The 18,553-nt window shown below is 47.4% G+C and overlaps 1 long non-coding RNA gene across 1 annotated transcript; it reads right to left on the reverse strand.

Moving 5' to 3' along the window:
* Nucleotides 1-5,437: 5,437 nt before the first annotated feature.
* Nucleotides 5,438-17,215, reverse strand: LOC147272142 (uncharacterized). The gene is made up of 3 exons (XR_015115837.1): nt 17,113-17,215; nt 16,820-17,025; nt 5,438-6,285 (listed from the first exon to the last, which is right to left on the reverse strand). It is a non-coding gene; the product is annotated as an uncharacterized LOC147272142 (long non-coding RNA).
* Between the last annotated feature and the right edge of the window lie 1,338 nt (nt 17,216-18,553).

Here is an 18,553-nt window from a genome sequence, read left to right on the forward strand (position 1 = left end):
CACCAACCAAACCTCTGAGTGGTGCAGATGTCTGCTGCCTCCTCAGAGCAGACTGGAGCTCAGCCTCACTCACCTGTGGGAGCCCCAGCAGAGCCACCGTGTGATGGAGTTTCAGTTTAGGATCCAAGGTCCTGGATTGAATTGGTGTTTTGTGTTTTTAGGCCTCCTGGCACCGATGAATGAATGAACCATTGTTCCAGAGGGAGCTGGTGTCAGGTCAGTCCCTGTTTCTACAAGACCTCCTGCTGCAGAGCCACATTGGGAAACATCCATCCATCCATTTTCGTCCACTTATCCTATTTAGGATTGTGTGTGTGTGTGTGTGTGGGGGGGGGGGGGGGCTGGAGCCTGTCATTGTGAAACATTTGAAACTCAAAATCCTGTTCTTGTCACAATCCTGCTCTCCTAAAACAAGGACTGTTCAGTCAATGGTAGAGCAGAGAGGAGCAGAGGAAGCGTGCTGGGCCCAGAACCCAGAGGTCGATGGATCAAAACCATCCTCTGCTAGAAGAAGAAAAATAAAATGAACTGGTGTCTTTAGAAATGTGTGTCTGTTAAAAAGACGTTCATAAGGATTTTGTCTTCCTCCAGAATCACCAACCATTGTGAGAGTTAACAACAGTCCACTTTCTGACTGAAGCAAAAGTAGACTTCAAAAGGTTTTTCTGATTCAACATAGCAGCTAAATTTCCATTTCTCCACTGATTATCTGTTAAGGTTCATGGGGGGGTGGAGCCTATCACAGCTGACATTGGTCGAGGGGCGTGGTTCACCCTGGACAGGGCACCAGTCCATCACAGGACCAACACATAGAGACAGACAACCATTCACTCTCACAGTCACACCTACAGTCAATTTAGAGTATCAGTCAGCCTCATCCTCTCTTGATGTCTTTGGACTGTGGGAGGAAGCTGGAGTACCAGAGAGAACCCACGCAGGAACAGGAGAACATGCAGACTCCACACAGAAAGATCCTGTGCTGGAGCCGGGACTGGAACCTGGAACCTTCTTGCTGTGAGGCCACAGTGCTGACCACTGCACCACCATGCTGGATTTTCTGTAACGTCAAGTACATCTGAACTGGCACTTGACAGTGACAGCAGGAGAACAAAAATCCCAGTGTGTCATCAACATTTCCTGTCAAATCAATGATAGAAGCTGTTGAATTTCTGGATCAGACCAAGGAGAAAGGAGCCCCAATGAAAGAGTGATGGTTCTTGATTCTGATTTTGTTCTTCACTCCTACACCAGAGAGTGAAAATGAGGGCTGGCTGGGAGCAACTGCCTGCTTCAGAGTGGGAGGAGCCTCAGGACTTTCCAGTGAGAGCTGCAAACTTCCACCAGCGCCCAGTGCCAGCAGGTCTTCATGATGGAGCTGAGAAGAACACAACAACACCAGAGCACTGGAGAGGAGCACAACACTTCTTTGCTTCCTGGCCACTCTCATGTCTGTCTGTCCATCTGGAGCTGGGGGGAGGAGCTTCACATGTTTTTTATTTTCTTAAAAAGGGAATGTCATGACTTCCTCTGTATGTTAGAATATGAACTACTAAAAATGTTCATCCACAGTTTAAAGTTAGAATTAAATTTAAAGTAGAAAACTCTTCCCTCTTCAATCCTGTCACTCAGTGTTGTAAACTGTTTCAAACAAATTCTACTGTTCAACAGTTCAAGTGTTTCTAATGAAGCTGAATGTTCTCCTCTACTTTCCTCAATTGGGTTTCTTTCATGTCCTCCTGAGATCAAAGACAGAATTCTAGGTACAAATAAAGACACTATCAAAGCCTCCTGATGACATCATCATCAATTCTGTCTTTGATCTGTGTCTGTCCAGCCGGTCCTGAGTGGATACAACAGTTTCCCATGGGTGACTCTGTCGTGGTCTCTCTCCTGCTGTCTCCAACTCTCAGAGTGCTTCTACTGGTTTCTCCCCATCGTCCCTGTTGCTAGGCAGAGCACTGGTTAGGACTGAGGCCAGTGATGTCATCACCTCCAGCTGAGACCTGCCAGGTGGTCCTGCTTCATTCAACTCTGCTGCCTCTGCCACTGCCCTGACTGGTGAGGCTGACAGCAGGTTCTCTCTCATCTAAACTCTCTGTTTACAATGGAGGCTGAAATCCTTGTGATTGGTGGTTCAATCATCAGGTCTGTTGAACTCCCAGGTGCCATCACCTGCTGTCTTCCTGGTGCCAAAGTTGTGGACATTATTGAACGTCTCCAGGACTCATCGATCTCCACCCCTCAGCTCACATCCTGATTATACAGGTGTGTGTGAATGACATCACGAAGAGGCAGCCAATCATACTTCATGACCAGCTTGAGTCTCTTGCTAGTTCAAATCAGAGTCCGGGTAAATTCTGTGTTTTTTCTGGCTCCATCTCTGCTCCTTCCAGAAGCAGGGAGCATTTCAGCCTCTTTCCAGTCTGCATGAATGCTGAAAGGCTTCTGTACTGTTTGGCTTTGCTGTTCCCTGCAGCTTGGACATCAGATTAGAACGAACCACACTCACTAACTCACCTGTTCTTAACCACTGAGAGCTGATTGGGTTAAACATGGAAAAACACTGACTCACCATGAGGATGTTCTCCTGCCCTGTGTGGGTGGAGCCAAGAGAGTAAAAAGACTGAGACCCAGAAATCAGGGCTTCTTCTCCTCCATCTTAAGGTGGTCAGACTGAAGTCTCAGCTCTGACTCTGGATCTGTTCTCTGTGTGCCAACATAAATGTGATTGGACCAGAGAAGTTGATGAGTATTTAGTGAACCTTTCCACTGAGGTGGAACCATCCTGGGAAGAAGGAGAGGAAATGAAAGCTTCTCAGTGTAAAGTTTTAATTAAGCTGGCCAGCAGTTGAACCTAGAAGCTTCTGATTTGTAGTCAGACACATTATCCAGTGTGCCACTACCCCTGAGATCAGTGTAGTGTGTTCATGTGTACTTGGTTTTACAGAAAATCCCAAAATTCTGGTGGCATTTTCAGGGGACAAAATGGTGCAATGGTTCGTGCTGTTGCCACACAGCAAGAAGGCTCTGGGTTTGCATGTTCTCCCTGTTCCTGTGTGGGTTCTCTCTGGTACTCCAGCTTCCTCCCACAGTCCAAAGACATCAAGAGGGGACGAGGCTGATTGATACTCTAAATTGACCGTAGGTGTGATTGTGAGTGTGAAAGGTTGTCTGTCTCTATGTGTTTGTCCTGTGATGGACTGGTGACCTGTCCAGGATGAACCACGCCTCTCACCCATTGTCAGCTGTGATAGGCTCCACCCCCCATGAACCACTGCAGATAATCAGTATAGAAATGGAAATTTAGCTGCTATGTTGAATCACAAAAACCTTTTGAAGTAAACTTTTGCTTCAGTCAGAAAGGAGACTGTTGTTAACTCACAATGGTTTGTGATTCTGCAGAACCTGGGCCCAGAACCTCTGGTTCTGGTCCCAGCTCTCTTCCTCTGCTCCTCTCTGCTCTACCATCTATTGAACAGGTCTTGATTTAGGAGAGCAGGATTGAGACAAGAACAGGAATGTGAGAGTTGAAGGTTCCCAATTTGGCTCTGAAGCCTCAGCAGGTAAAGATTCATCTGTTATTTCAGAGGTGATTTGAAGAATTCATTGTTGCTGAACTGTTGATGCTTCAATTTCTGGACGTTCACTGGTGGAATGTTTGAGGGTCAGAGGTGAAAAGAGGACAAGTGCACCTGTTGTGTGTGATGGGGCACCAGCATGGAGGAAGTTGTCAAACATTTCCAGCAAAACAGCAGGAAACTTCATTAAATAATTAAAATTATTTAATTCAGTGTTTAACTCCCAGGCCTCTGTAATAAAACCCAAGGAACAACTGACCACCTCACCATGACTTCACCCTGATAACCAGGAGGTAACCTGGTAGTCAGAGCAGCGGTGCTCAGGTCTGTGGACTCAGAGGAGGGTTCTTCTTCTGGTCCTGGGTCTGAAGACATCAGCAGCCTTGTTGGAGTCAACTGGGATGTTCCTCTCAATATCCAGCAGCATTAAATCAGAGAGCCTGTCTGCTCCATGGCTCCTCCTGAGCTGGTCCTGGATCAGCTTCAGTTTGGAGAGTCACTGTTACACTGGAGCAGAGGTCACTGGCAGTGCTGCATATACTGGGAGGAGCCTGTGGCTCTGGGTACACTGTGCCCATGTTGTTGGCTTGAAGGCAGCTCAGCGTTACTGCACATTGTTGTTTTGGAGAGTTCAAGATGAGGAGAACACCTCAAGTTCAGGACATTTTCTTCCCAGAGTGAGAAAAGCAGCCAACACCCCCAGCACAGAGAGGCTGGGAGAGACCTGCCACACCTCTCCAGAGACCTGGGACATGATGGCAGTGGTGGGATTTGAACCCACGCCTCCTCAGAGACTGGGGCCTTAATCCAGCACCTTAGACCACTCGGCCACACCACCTCACTGAGCTAGTTAGTGAGTTGGTCTGCTAAAGGAGTGTTGAAGAGGAAGTAACAATGACATCAAACTGATTCTGAAGGGGGACCCCTTCCCTCCTGCAGTCACTGGAAGGGATGACAGCACTGCTAGAAGAAGCCGGGAAAGAAATGGAAAAAGGACTCAATTTAAACAGAGCCGTTCTACCTCAGCACGCAAAGCTAGCAAACCCCCTTTTGTTACCAGATGGCCATGCTATCCCTGAGCCATGTGACCTGGATAAGATGGGTGAACTACAGCTGATCGCCATGCTAGCAAACCCCCTTTTGTCTGGTTTGGTTGTTGTTTGGTGACTGTGGATGAACACACAGGAGAAGTTGAGCATGAATCTGTGTTCCTGTTCACTTGAATATCTGCAGGAGTAGCAGGTGGAAATACTACTGTTTATTTTTGTTCTGATTTCAGAATTGTTGACACGATGGTGTCAGATTAAAGCATCTTCACCTTCCAGATGCTGGTCTCCTTCTGGGGTCCTGACTGACCTCCATCTTGTGTTCTGGATCCACCTGAACCCAGCAGCTCCAGATCCCTTCACTCCCTTACAGGGATAGAAAATGGCTGCTGGATGGAAGTCCCCCAACTGTGGCTGTTCTGAAACTCTTCTCCTCAGTCACTCCTGAGTTGACACTGAGATGGAAACTCTGAGTATCAGGTTCAGAACAGCTGATCTGAGTCGGTCCAATCAACTGTGAGTGTGTTCACCTTGAGTGTCACAAGTGCACAACCAGGACAAAATGACATCATCAATGGAGCCCCGATACCACGAGTCACCATGACAACCAAGAACAAAATAACAAGTTACTTTGAAAAAAGACCTTCATTCCTTCATGGATCCATCGCCAATATGAGCCTTCCCAGTCTGTCAGGGGGTAGAATTCAGTCACCACCAATGACATCAGAGTCAGAGTTTAGAGATCAAAGACAGACATTAAAGCCTCTCTGATAAAACAAAAATATAGTGTAGTACACTGGAAAAGAATATTGCAGTATATTAAATATGATGTTTCCATGGAGGGGCAGTTTGACATTTTTATTTTGGATGCATTTATATTTTAGAATCAGAAAGACAGTTACAATGACATCATCAAGACAAAACCTGGTGTTACAAAGGTGAGGTGAACAATTTTCACAATCAATCCAAAATTTAGGCCTGAAGTTAGAAAATAATATTAGCTAGCTGGCTACGTTAGCTAGTTAACGTTAGCAAGCTGGTGATATTTAGCACCACCAACTAGTTAAACAAGGTCAACAGCTGTTATGATGATGGTCACATGATTTAACCTTCCTCCTGTGGGACCTGTTTTAGGATTTAAATGCATCAAAGAACCACATCAATTTGTTTATTGTATCAAGGATTTTTGACTTTGTCAGGAACCTCTAGTTCAACAAAATAAAAGAAAAAATGTTTTTCACTGAATTATGAAATCATTATGATTGGTTTAGACCCAGTTATCAAAATAAGATGACAAAGCAACAATCAGAGCCAAACCTGAAGTCAGAAGTGCACTGTCAGCAACACTGCCAGCAGCTCCTCTCCCAGTCATGGGAGCTTCAGGGACTCTCATCAGCCTCGTTCTCCCATCGACCTACACAACAACACAACAAACAAAGACCATCCTTGATGTGTCTGCATAGAATGCATTTGTGTTGTGGACCCACATCCACCAAGAGTGGAACAGCGTCCTCCTCAGCAGCCCTGCCTCAACACCAACCAGAACAGCCACAGCCACAACCCCACTCAGGATCTGGTTCCAGATGAAAGAGGTGTCAGGTCTGCCCAAGCAGTCAGGACAGCAGGACAAACGGATTGTGCTTCAACTGCAGGAAACATCTCTGCAGAGAACACACAGAAGTGTCACATATGAATCTAAACACAATCAATCAATCAATCAATCAATATTTCCATGGATAAGGAAGCCTAACAAGGTCACCAAGAGATGGAAACAACTTGGAGGATAGAAAATTGTTTTAGTTTATTTGACAGCTGATTGAAGACGTGGGTCAAAACTGACCGTGACCATAGAGATGGGAACAGAAAGCTGACACTAGAGGAAGGTTCCAGCTCTGAAAAAGGAGTTTGATCAAAATCTTGAACTGCCAGTAGAAATGTCCTTTTGTATGTTGACCTTTGTTGACAGAAGTCACTTTAGCTTGGCAGTGACAAGAATGGCTGCTAGCTTGACAAAGAACTGCACAAACCAGGTTCAAGCTGGACTTTGGACCCTGGTATCTGCAACGACTCCATCAACTCCTAATCTAGCAGCTCTGCTGGGTCCAACTATTTTACAGAACATTTGACAGACCTGTGGAGCAGTGAGGACAGACATGAGTTGATCACATGATCCACTGAAGCACCATTTTACCTGCCACTGAGGTCACCAACATGAGCTGGAGTTGGGAATCTTGAACTGAACCTGGTATCACAGCGACACCTACTGCTGCAAAATGTCTGTGTAGGTTCTCATTCATCCAGGTCATCGTAGATCGAAGCGAAGTAAAATCTGTTCAACTGGACGTAAGTTTATCTTGAAGACGTTTCACCTCTCATCCGAGAGGCTTCTTCAGTTCTAGTGAAGAGTGTGGAAACTCCAGCTTATAAACCTATGTGGGAGTGGTCAGTGCTATTGTGGTGGAAACGACCCTCCCGAGACTCACCTGGCCTCTCCAAACGACAGTCGTTGTGCAGTGTCAGGGAGTTTCAGGGGTGGTCGTTGGGGGGTTTCACCGACCACTCAGATGCTAATGGGCTGTGCTGGCATCAGCCGTTCCACATGGGTCTTTCAGCTGAACTCTTTGGGGAAGCTTTGAAAGGACTTGGTTGTAAATAGGTGAAAGGAAATGTCGCAGTCCACCTCCTCTGTTCAAAGATGGTTTCTCTATCCTGACGTGGATGGCTTCTTTAACTCCTCTTTCAAACCATCTGTCCTCTCTGTCGAGAATTTGGACATGGTCGTCCTGGAAGGAGTGGCTTTCCTCCTTGAGGTGGAGGAAAACCGCTGAGTCCTGTCCTCCAGAGTTGGCTCTTCTATGTTGGGCCATGCGCTTGTTGAGGGGCTGTTTGGTTTCCCCTATGTAGAGATCCGTGCAGGCCTCACTGCATCTGACAGCGTATACCAGATTGCTTTTCTGGCTGTGAGGGGTGGGATCTTTGGGGTGAACCAGTCTTTGTCTCAGAGTGTTGTCTGGTTTAAAAGACACAGGGATGCGGTGCTTATTATAGATTCTCCTTAATTTCTCAGAAACCCCTGCCACATAGGGGATCACTATGTTTTTTCTCCTGCCTTCTTCATCTTCCCTCCTCCTGGAGCTCTCCTCCTTTCTGGACCTGGAAGAGGATTTTACAAAGGTCCAGTCTGGGAAGCCACAAGTTTTAAGTGCTCTTTTCAGATGCTGCTGTTCTTTTTTCCGGCCTTGGACGCTGGTGGGGATGGTCTCCGCTCGGTGTTGCAGCGTCCTGATGACACCTAACTTGTGCTCCAGAGGATGGTGAGAGTCAAAAAGCAAGTATTGGTCAGTGTGGGTGGGTTTCCTGTACACATCCACCCTCAGGCTCCTGTCCTCTTGAATGTAGACGTCACAGTCCAAAAAGGGCAGATGGTTGTCTTTCACATCCTCTCTGGTGAACTTGATGTTGACGTCTACCGAGTTGATGTGTGCTGTAAACGGTTGTACCTCCTGAATCTTGATCTTCACCCAGGTGTCATCAACGTATCGGAACCAGTGGGTGGGGGAGGGTCCACTGAAGGAAGTCAGGGCCCTCTGTTCCACCTCTTCCATGTATAGGTTGGCCACGATAGGAGATACGGGAGAACCCATGGCACAGCCGTGTTTTTGCCTGAAAAACTTCCCTCTGTACTGGAAGTAGGTTGTGTTCAGGCAAAGGTCCAGAAGTTGGCAGATTTGGTCCGGATTGAGGTTGGTCCTGTTGCTGAGGGTGTTGTCCAGCTGTAGGCGTTTCTTCACTGTTTCTACAGCCTCCACGGTAGGGACGCAGGTGAACAAGGAGGTCACATCGTAGGACACCATGGTCTCATCTGGGTCCAGCTTGAGTTCTCTAACCTTGTTCACGAAGTCCATGGAATTCTGGACGTGGTGGGGGGTTTTCCCTACCAAGGGGGCTAAGATGGTGGCGACGTGTTTGGCGATGTTGTACGTCACGGAGTTTATGCTGCTGACAATGGGTCGGAGCGGGGCACCTTCCTTGTGGATTTTTGGGGAGGCCGTAAATCCGTGGAACTGCGTCTCCGGGGTACAGGCGGTGATACTCCAAGCGGTTGATGATTTCCCCCTTTTGCAGCTTCTGTAGGTGTTCCACCACTTTCTTCTTGTAGCTGCTGGTGGGGTCGCGTTTTAAGGTCTCATATGTGTGAATGTCACTGAGAAGAGAACTGATCTTGTTCTGGTAGTCAGTTGTGTCAAGGACCACCGTGCATCTTCCTTTGTCAGCCGGAAGGATGGTGATGTTCTCATCTTTGCTCAGTGCATTCAAGGCCTTCCTTTCCTGGACCGAGAGGTTGGCAGAGGGGACCTTCGCTTCGGAGAGGGCCGCTGTGACCTTGAGTCGTAGTTCATCTGCTTCTGTGGTGGAGAGGTTGTTCTTCTTGATGGCGGATTCTGTGGCAGTGATGAGGTCCACAGTCGGGAGATGTTTCGGGGTGACAGCAAAGTTCATTCCTTTGGCAAGGACGCGTTTCTCAGGACTGGTGAGCTCCCTGTTGGATAAGTTCCTTATCCACCTGTCCTGTGGGTCCGCTGGGGTTGGGCCTTCTGCTTCTCGTTCCCGGTCGAGGCGAGACTGGAGGCGAGCGAATTTCCTTTTTTGCCTCTCCTTGCTCTTCTGATGTTGAGATAGTTGGGCTGTCCCAACGAAGGAGGTGACTTTGTCCAAGATGGCGGGTGGAAAAAAAGGCGTTAACTCTTGATTAAGGTGATCTAGCTTGCTCTTTAGTCCCTCGATGGTGAAATGGACCTGTCTCACTCTCTCGTTGAGAAGCTGATTTTGGGCCCGTTCCAAAATCTTGCTGGCCCTGTGGCCCCTCACGGTGGATCCTAGTAGTAGGCTAGTGGGAATGAGGTTGTGTTGGCGGCATCGGAGGTTGAAACGTAGATGGTTCCTGTAGTCTGCGATTTTCCTTGCAGTCCTTTCGCATTCCCGCACCACACTAAGGATGTCCTTCCCATAGTGTTCGGCAAGATGTCTGTGTAGGTTCTCATTCATCCAGGTCATCGTAGATCGAAGCGAAGTAAAATCTGGTCAACTGGACGTAAGTTTATCTTGAAGACGTTTCACCTCTCATCCGAGAGGCTTCTTCAGTTCTGACTGATAAGTTTTGCTCTTAAAACACTTGACAGTTCCAGGAGATTTAGTCTGGCTCAAGATCTTCAGACCTTCAAACCCACCCACACTGACCAATACTTGCTTTTTGACTCTCACCATCCTCTGGAGCACAAGTTAGGTGTCATCAGGACGCTGCAACACCGAGCGGAGACCATCCCCACCAGCGTCCAAGGCCGAAAAAAAGAACAGCAGCATCTGAAAAGAGCACTTAAAACTTGTGGCTTCCCAGACTGGACCTTTGTAAAATCCTCTTCCAGGTCCAGAAAGGAGGAGAGCTCCAGGAGGAGGGAAGATGAAGAAGGCAGGAGAAAAAACATAGTGATCCCCTATGTGGCAGGGGTTTCTGAGAAATTAAGGAGAATCTATAATAAGCACCGCATCCCTGTGTCTTTTAAACCAGACAACACTCTGAGACAAAGACTGGTTCACCCCAAAGATCCCACCCCTCACAGCCAGAAAAGCAATCTGGTATACGCTGTCAGATGCAGTGAGGCCTGCACGGATCTCTACATAGGGGAAACCAAACAGCCCCTCAACAAGCGCATGGCCCAACATAGAAGAGCCAACTCTGGAGGACAGGACTCAGCGGTTTTCCTCCACCTCAAGGAGGAAAGCCACTCCTTCCAGGACGACCATGTCCAAATTCTCGACAGAGAGGACAGATGGTTTGAAAGAGGAGTTAAAGAAGCCATCCACGTCAGGATAGAGAAACCATCTTTGAACAGAGGAGGTGGACTGCGACATTTCCTTTCACCTATTTACAACCAAGTCCTTTCAAAGCTTCCCCAAAGAGTTCAGCTGAAAGACCCATGTGGAACGGCTGATGCCAGCACAGCCCATTAGCATCTGAGTGGTCGGTGAAACCCCCCAACGACCACCCCTGAAACTCCCTGACACCGCACAACGACTGTCGTTTGGAGAGGCCAGGTGAGTCTCGGGAGGGTCGTTTCCACCACAATAGCACTGACCACTCCCACATAGGTTTATAAGCTGGAGTTTCCACACTCTTCACTAGAACTGAAGAAGCCTCTCGGATGAGAGGTGAAACGTCTTCAAGATAAACTTACGTCCAGTTGACCAGATTTTACTTCGCTTCGATCTACTGCTGCAAAATGGAACAGCAACATTGAACCCAAGTACAGGATTGGAGGGAGACTGATGGTCGCTGTTTGGGTTTTTGAAGAACAAAGAGGGCGTGGCTTCAAGCTGGATTCTCAGAGACTATTTCCCCAACCTCTACATTGGCATCTACACTGTCATCCAGTCATGTGACTGAAGTCATCAGTCACGTGACTGAAGTCATCAGTCACGTGACTGAAGTCATCAGTCACGTGACTGAAGTCATCAGTCACGTGACTGAAGTCATCAGTCATGTCAGTGATGTCACTCTGCAGGACTGTCATTGCCATCACATTCTAGAAAAGAATCCAGTCTCCTCATTTCTTGGGCAGTTTTGCTCTTAAAACACTTGACAGTTCCAGGAGATTTAGTCTGGCTCAAGATCTTCAGATCAACCCAGGACAGAAGGCTATGACTCCATTGGATTGTGTCGTTGGAGCATTCAGAGATCTGGTGGATCTCAGTAGGAGCTGTATTTATCCACTGAATGATCCTGGTCAATGTGATCCTGCTCCTTCATCTCTAAGGCTGACAGAGCAGGAGGACCTGACTGAGAAGAAAGCTGCACTTGAGCAGCTTCAGTCTCTGAGTGACAACACACAGGCAGAAAACCAGAATTTGAGGAAACAAGTTTCTACTCTTGAACGTGAGAATAAAAGAGCAATCCAGGAGCTACAGAACCTCACTGCTGTGGTGGCCAACCTCAAAACAGTCCAGGACAAGAACCAGACTCAGATAGAAGATCTGAACGCAACAGTCCACAGTCTTCAGTGTGAGGGGAGGAAGGTTGATGGAGAGAACCATGAGCTCAGAAAAGAGCTGACCCAGGTTCAGTCTCTGAGGGAGAGTGAACAGGTGGAGATGAAATGTCTTGAGGAAGACCTGACTGAGACGAAAAGTGCACTTGATCAGCTTCAGTCTCTGTGTGACAAGAGATGGACAGAAAACCAGAATTTGTGGGGACAGGTTTCTAGTCTTGGACAAGAGAAGATCATTGCATATCAGCTGGTAGAGAACATGTCTGCCATGGTGGGTAACCTTGAATCTGTGAGGGAGGAGAACCAGACTCAGATCAGAAACCTGAACACACAAGTCCACAATCTTCAGCTTGAGGTGAAGATGGTTTACAAGGAGAAGTGTGACCTCAAGTGTGAGCTCAACTCCATCCAGGCAGAGAAGAACAAAATGAGACAAGAACTCACTGAGAAGAAGACAACTCTTGAACAGCTGAGGTCCCAGAGGGAGGAGAGAGAGGCAGAAAATGGATGTTTGAGGAGACGAGTTTCTACTGCATCTCAGGGGACAGGGACCTTCACTGCTGAGTTGGCCCACCTTGAATCAAGGAAGGACCAGGACCCCACAAAGACTGGCAGTCTGAACGGTGAAGTTCAGAGTCTTCTATGTGCAGTGAGAACACAAAAGAAGAAAAGGAGCAGTGCTCAGAGGGAAATCCTGGGAAATCTTCATGATTTAAAAAGCTGTTTGAAAGAGGAAAATCATGACCTTCAAGCGAAGGTCCAGCAAACTTCTGAAGAGCAAACAGACTCTCCCCTACGTCCAGCCAGAGAAGAGCAAACAGACTCTCCCCCACGTCCAGCCAGAGAAGAGCAAACAGACTCTCCCCTACGTCCAGCCAGAGAAGAGCAAGCAGACTCTCCCCTACGTCCAGCCAGAGAAGAGCAAGCAGACTCTCCCCTACGTCCAACCAGAGAAGAGCAAGCAGACTCTCCCCTACGTCCAGCCAGAGAAGAGCAAGCAGACTCTCCCCTACGTCCAGCCAGAGAAGAGCAAGCAGACTCTCCCCTACGTCCAGCCAGAGAAGAGCCAGCAGACTCTCCCCTACGTCCAGCCAGAGAAGAGCAAGCAGACGCTCTCACATGTTCTTCTGCAGAAGAGCGACGGGATTCTGCTGCATGTCCTGTGACTGAAGAGCAGAATGATGGGGGCACCCTGGAGACTGGACCTGCTGCGGGTCAAACCAGAGGTCTACTGAGCCGTGTGACATCTGGTGTAGAAGATGCTCTGTTCATGTTCATAGTTTTTTTTTTTGTGTGCTTTTCCTCAACTTTGTTTTCTTTGTTTGTTATATATGATGATACCTTGATCACCACAGCAGTTGATCCCAGCTTGATTAGCTGTGTCCTTTGCAGTCTAAAGCACTTTAGTGACACCTGTGGGGTCCCTTATCCTCACTGACCACAGGGATTCAGCCTCACTGAAGGAGAGGGAACCTTCCAGGTTGCAGCTCCTAGACTCTGGAACGCTCTCCCTCTGGACATGAGGACGCTGAGGACACCTTTAGAAAGATGCTAAAGACCCATTTGTTTAGTAATATTATTGTTCATGGAATCGTCCCTCTGTACCTGCCCACACAGGTCAAAAGGTCAAATGATTCCCTGTTTAAAACAGCTCTTCCATCGCATGGATGTGCATCCCAACAGTCAGAACTCACAGACGCTCCTATTCCCTCCAGTGTGAGGCACTACGAGTGACTGATGAGGGTCAGGGGGGTCAGGGTAGTCCTGATAGTGGGTCTGAATGAGGTTGTTAGGGAGGGATAAGGTAGTGGCAGAGTTCAGGCTGTTGCTGTGCTCCAACAGTTGAGACAGGGCAGGACAAAAAATGACCTCCTGATGGCGTTGGGAGTGATTCTTACAAGAACCAATCAATAAAAGTGGGTGGTGACCTGCTCATGTGACGCTTGTGTTGATGATTACTGGGTCTCCTCCATGCTCATTTATCATGAATGAATCCCTCTGAGTAAAACACCTGATGACTCCTGAGTTGTTTCACAAAATGCGTGTGTGTGTGTGTGTGTGTGTGTGTGTGTGGGCAATATGTGTTATGGTTGTTATGGAGTTTAAGGTTATTATCTCTGTCTCTTGTGTCTTTGTCTTTGTCATCCTCCCCTTCGTCCGTCCTGGATTTTTGACCTTGGTTGCAGGAAGCATGTGACCTCAACTCCTTTTTCTGTGTTGCTGAACGTAGAGCCTTGCTTCATTGTGCTCGCTAAAGTGTGATCCTCCCTGCTAATTCCTTATTTCATTGACTAATTACCCACCAAAAATTAATACCTAATTGCTTTATTTGGCTGAAGTTTAAAAGACCATCATTCTGGTAGCAACAGTCTTTCTGCCTTGTAAACACGCTAAGCTAACGATGGCTTCTCCCTCTTGCTCTCCTCTCTCCTGCTCAGAGTGCCACATGTTTTGTTCCTCCTCTGCCTCCTTTAGTGATACTGATAAGTGTGTTAAATGTAGTTTTCTTGTTGTGTTGGAGGTGAGGCTTAGCGATGTTGAATTGGACCTGCAGCGGCTCTGCACCAAAAGCTGCGAGAGCTAGCCAGCCCTCATTAGCTGGTGCACACCACCTTAGCTTAGCTCCTAGCTTAGGTCCAACTAGCGCTCCCCCAGCAGCTCCCAAGCATCTAGGAGAGCACCAAGAAAAGTTGGGCCTAAGCTAGGATGTACTTGCTCATGAAGAATTGTTGGGTGTAAATTCATTTAAGGAGTGTTGAACTGGACCTGTTCTACTTGTAAAGTGTAACTTTGGTTGTTATTTGGTACTTTACAGGGTGATGACTTGACTTCATTGCAGCTTTGACCTGAGCAGGTGTTCATCCTCATCTCAGTAACAGGGGACACTTTATCACACCAGTGGACAAACATCAGCATTCATCACCCAGCAGCTCCTCTGATCAACAGAATAAGTTAAAGTATTGTGGAGAAGGAGGCCCTACCTCTCACATGCTAAGCTAGCACTCTACCATTTGAGCTAATTCCCCTGTTAAGGAGCACAGCAGATGATGCATGTTGACCTTCATCATGGTTGAATGAGCGTCACCAGTACCGTAAATGACCAATTTGTAGCCCGGGCGTTTAAAAGAGACCAGGGGCCCGTTTCACAAAGCAGGTTTAGAGTGCTGCTCAGTAAAGTTGCCATGACTTGAGATTCTCTTCCTGCTGGGTCCATTTCAACATTCTTATCCTTCCTGTCACTGGAGATAAAGTATCAGTCAGGGCTGTACTTGATTAGTACTGCATATAGTACACATCAGTCACTGCCATTACACAGTGGAATGGTAGTTGAAGTACTGTTTACCATCAAGCTGAAAACTGTTGTGGTCTTTGACAGTTCTCTTGTTTCTGAATGAAAATCCTGTGAAGGAGAATCATGGAGACATCCTAAAAATGGCTGAGGTCTCTGAGCTGCAGCAGGTCTGAGCTGCTTTTGATGCCCAGATGATGAGGAGGCAGTGAATGGTGGGTTTGGTGGAGCTGGAAAAAGGCTGCAGGTGGGGAGGGGTCTGCTGGTGTCAGGACTTCCTCTCCAGGTCTGAGGGCTTCCCCCTGCAGTTCCCACAAACACCACAACAGTCCTGGAACCCCTGCAGATGGTGGAGGACCATGATGACCCCGATGCACCATCAGGCCATCAAAAACCAGTCCTGATGGTCAAAAAGGTCCCTCCACTCATCCAGGCTCAACTCTAGAAGAAGCTTCTGGAACAGATGAGCAAACACTCTCATCTCTCTCAACACTCATGATGTAAACACACTGGCAAACCAACGTTTCCCACAATGTTGATTTTTACAATTTCCTTCAATGTTTGAAAAACATCAAAGTGGACAAAACCCAGATGGTCCAAACCTGTTTCCTGTCTCCTGCCATTGTGGAGAGCCTCTGTTCTGTCCTGCTGCTGTCCAGTTGTCTCTACTGAGCTCCTCTGCTGGTTCCACCTTGAAGAGGGTCTGAGCTAAAACTGAACCTTGGGGAACTTCAACCTTTGATCTCAGAGTTTTGTGTTTGATCTTAGAAGTCTTTGTTCTCTCAATGTCAAGTGTTTTATTCTTTTTGCTGTTTTCCCCACACTTGAAGGAGAGTTGTACCAATCAAGAACATCAGGCAGGAATGCACTCCAAACCAAACTGCTTTTTCTCGTTTTTATTTTTTCTTCATTTTTTCATCCACACCTACTGATCTTGGATCTGCTGCCCATTCCTGCCTGGTAAAAGAAGGAACCAGCACCTGGTTCTCCAGGCTGAATGAACTCCAGGACGTTGGCCAGCTTGCACCAGGCGCTGACCCAGGTCCTGCATGGGAGATACTGTCAGTTCTGTTCTGCCCTGCTCACAACCACAGGCTGGTGTTGAGGCCTGCAGCAACCAGGGCCCCAGTCACCAAGAGTATAAAGGCTGGTCATTGTGGCAGTGGGAGGAGTCAAAATGAAGACCAACCAATGTGAGCAGGACGTTCCTGGAGAAGTCAGAAGAACTTGACCATGTCTCCTACAGTACCCAGGAGGCCTGGGAGTTGTTGAAGGAAGCTCCAAAAGCAAAGAGCAGACAGGAGGATATCAAAAGAAAAGATCCAGACATAGTCCTCCTCTGAGTCCACAGACCTGAGCACCGCTGCTCTGACAACCACGTTACCTCCTGGTTATCAGGGTGAAGTCAATAAAATAATTAATAATAATAATAAAAGAAATAAATAATACTAAATCAAGGCCAGTTTAATAAATGGTAGAGCAGAGGAAGAGAGGTGGGCCCAGAACCCAGAGGTTGATGGATCAAAACCATCCTCTGCTCAAAGAAAGGAGCAAAATAAACCTGGTTATTTTGAAATGTGAATCTGTTAAAAAGAGGTGGAAATCAGAATTCAAACCATTGAGAGAGTTAATAACATTCTACTTTTCCACTGAAGCAAAAGAAGTCTTCAGAAGGTTTTAGTGATTCAACATAGCAGCTAAGTTTCCATTTCTATACTGATTGTCTGCAATGGTTCATGGGGGTGGAGCCTATCACAGCTGACATCAGGTGAGGAGGGGGTTCACCCTTGATGGGTCGCCAGTCCCTCCCAGGACCAACACAGACACAGACAGACAACCATTCACACTCACAGTCACACTTACAGTCAATTTAGAGTATCAATCAGCCTCGTCCCCTCTTGATGTCTTTGGACTGTGGGAGGAAGCTGGAGAACCAGAGAGAACCCACACAGGAACAGGGAGAACCTGCAGGAGGGGTGGAGATCGATGAGTCCTGGAGACGTTCAATAATGTCCACAACTTTGGCACCAGGAAGACAGCAGGTGATGGCACCTGGGAGTTCAACAGACCTGATGATTGAACCACCAATCACAAGGATTTCAGCCTCCATTGTAAACAGAGAGTTTAGATGAGAGAGAACCTGCTGTCAGCCTCACCAGTCAGGGCAGTGGCAGAGGCAGCAGAGTTGAATGAAGCAGGATCACCTGGCAGGTCTCAGCTGGAGGTGATGACATCACTGGCCTCAGTCCTCACCAGTGCTCTGCCTAGCAACAGGGACGATGGGGAGAAACCAGTAGAAGCACTCTGAGAGTTGGAGACAGCAGGAGAGAGACCACGACAGAGTCACCCATGGGAAACTGTTGTATCCACTCAGGACCGGCTGGACAGACACAGATCAAAGACAGAATTGATGATGATGTCATCAGGAGGCTTTGATAGTGTCTTTATTTGTACCTAGAATTCTGTCTTTGATCTCAGGAGGACATGAAAGAAACCCAATTGAGGAAAGTAGAGGAGAACATTCAGCTTCATTAGAAACACTTGAACTGTTGAACAGTAGAATTTGTTTGACACAGTTTACAACACTGAGTGACAGGATTGAAGAGGGAAGAGTTTTCTACTTTAAATTTAATTCTAACTTTAAACTGGAGATGAACATTTTTAGTAGTTCATATTCTAACATACAGAGGAAGTCATGACATTCCCTTTTTAAGAAAATAAAAAACATGTGAAGCTCCTCCCCCCAGCTCCAGATGGACAGACAGACATGAGAGTGGCCAGGAAGCAAAGAAGTGTTGTGCTCCTCTCCAGTGCTCTGGTGTTGTTGTGTTCTTCTCAGCTCCATCATGAAGACCTGCTGGCACTGGGCGCTGGTGGAAGTTTGCAGCTCTCACTGGAAAGTCCTGAGGCTCCTCCCACTCTGAAGCAGGCAGTTGCTCCCAGCCAGCCCTCACTTTCACTCTCTGGTGTAGGAGTGAAGAACAAAATCAGAATCAAGAACCATCACTCTTTCATTGGGGCTCCTTTCTCCTTGGTCTGATCCAGAAATTCAACAGCTTCTATCATTGATTTGACAGGAAATGTTGATGACACACTGGGATTTTTGTTCTCCTGCTGTCACTGTCAAGTGCCAGTTCAGATGTACTTGACGTTACAGAAAATCCAGCATGGTGGTGCAGTGGTCAGCACTGTGGCCTCACAGCAAGAAGGTTCCAGGTTCCAGTCCCGGCTCCAGCACAGGATCTTTCTGTGTGGAGTCTGCATGTTCTCCTGTTCCTGCGTGGGTTCTCTCTGGTACTCCAGCTTCCTCCCACAGTCCAAAGACATCAAGAGAGGATGAGGCTGACTGATACTCTAAATTGACTGTAGGTGTGACTGTGAGAGTGAATGGTTGTCTGTCTCTATGTGTTGGTCCTGTGATGGACTGGTGCCCTGTCCAGGGTGAACCACGCCCCTCGACCAATGTCAGCTGTGATAGGCTCCACCCCCCCATGAACCTTAACAGATAATCAGTGGAGAAATGGAAATTTAGCTGCTATGTTGAATCAGAAAAACCTTTTGAAGTCTACTTTTGCTTCAGTCAGAAAGTGGACTGTT

The sequence above is a fragment of the Aulostomus chinensis genome, chromosome 1 (assembly GCF_037954235.1).
Source record: "Aulostomus chinensis isolate RoL2024-O1b breed Wild chromosome 1, RoL_Achi_v1.0, whole genome shotgun sequence".
In the NCBI taxonomy this organism is placed as follows: Eukaryota; Metazoa; Chordata; class Actinopteri; order Syngnathiformes; family Aulostomidae; genus Aulostomus; species Aulostomus chinensis.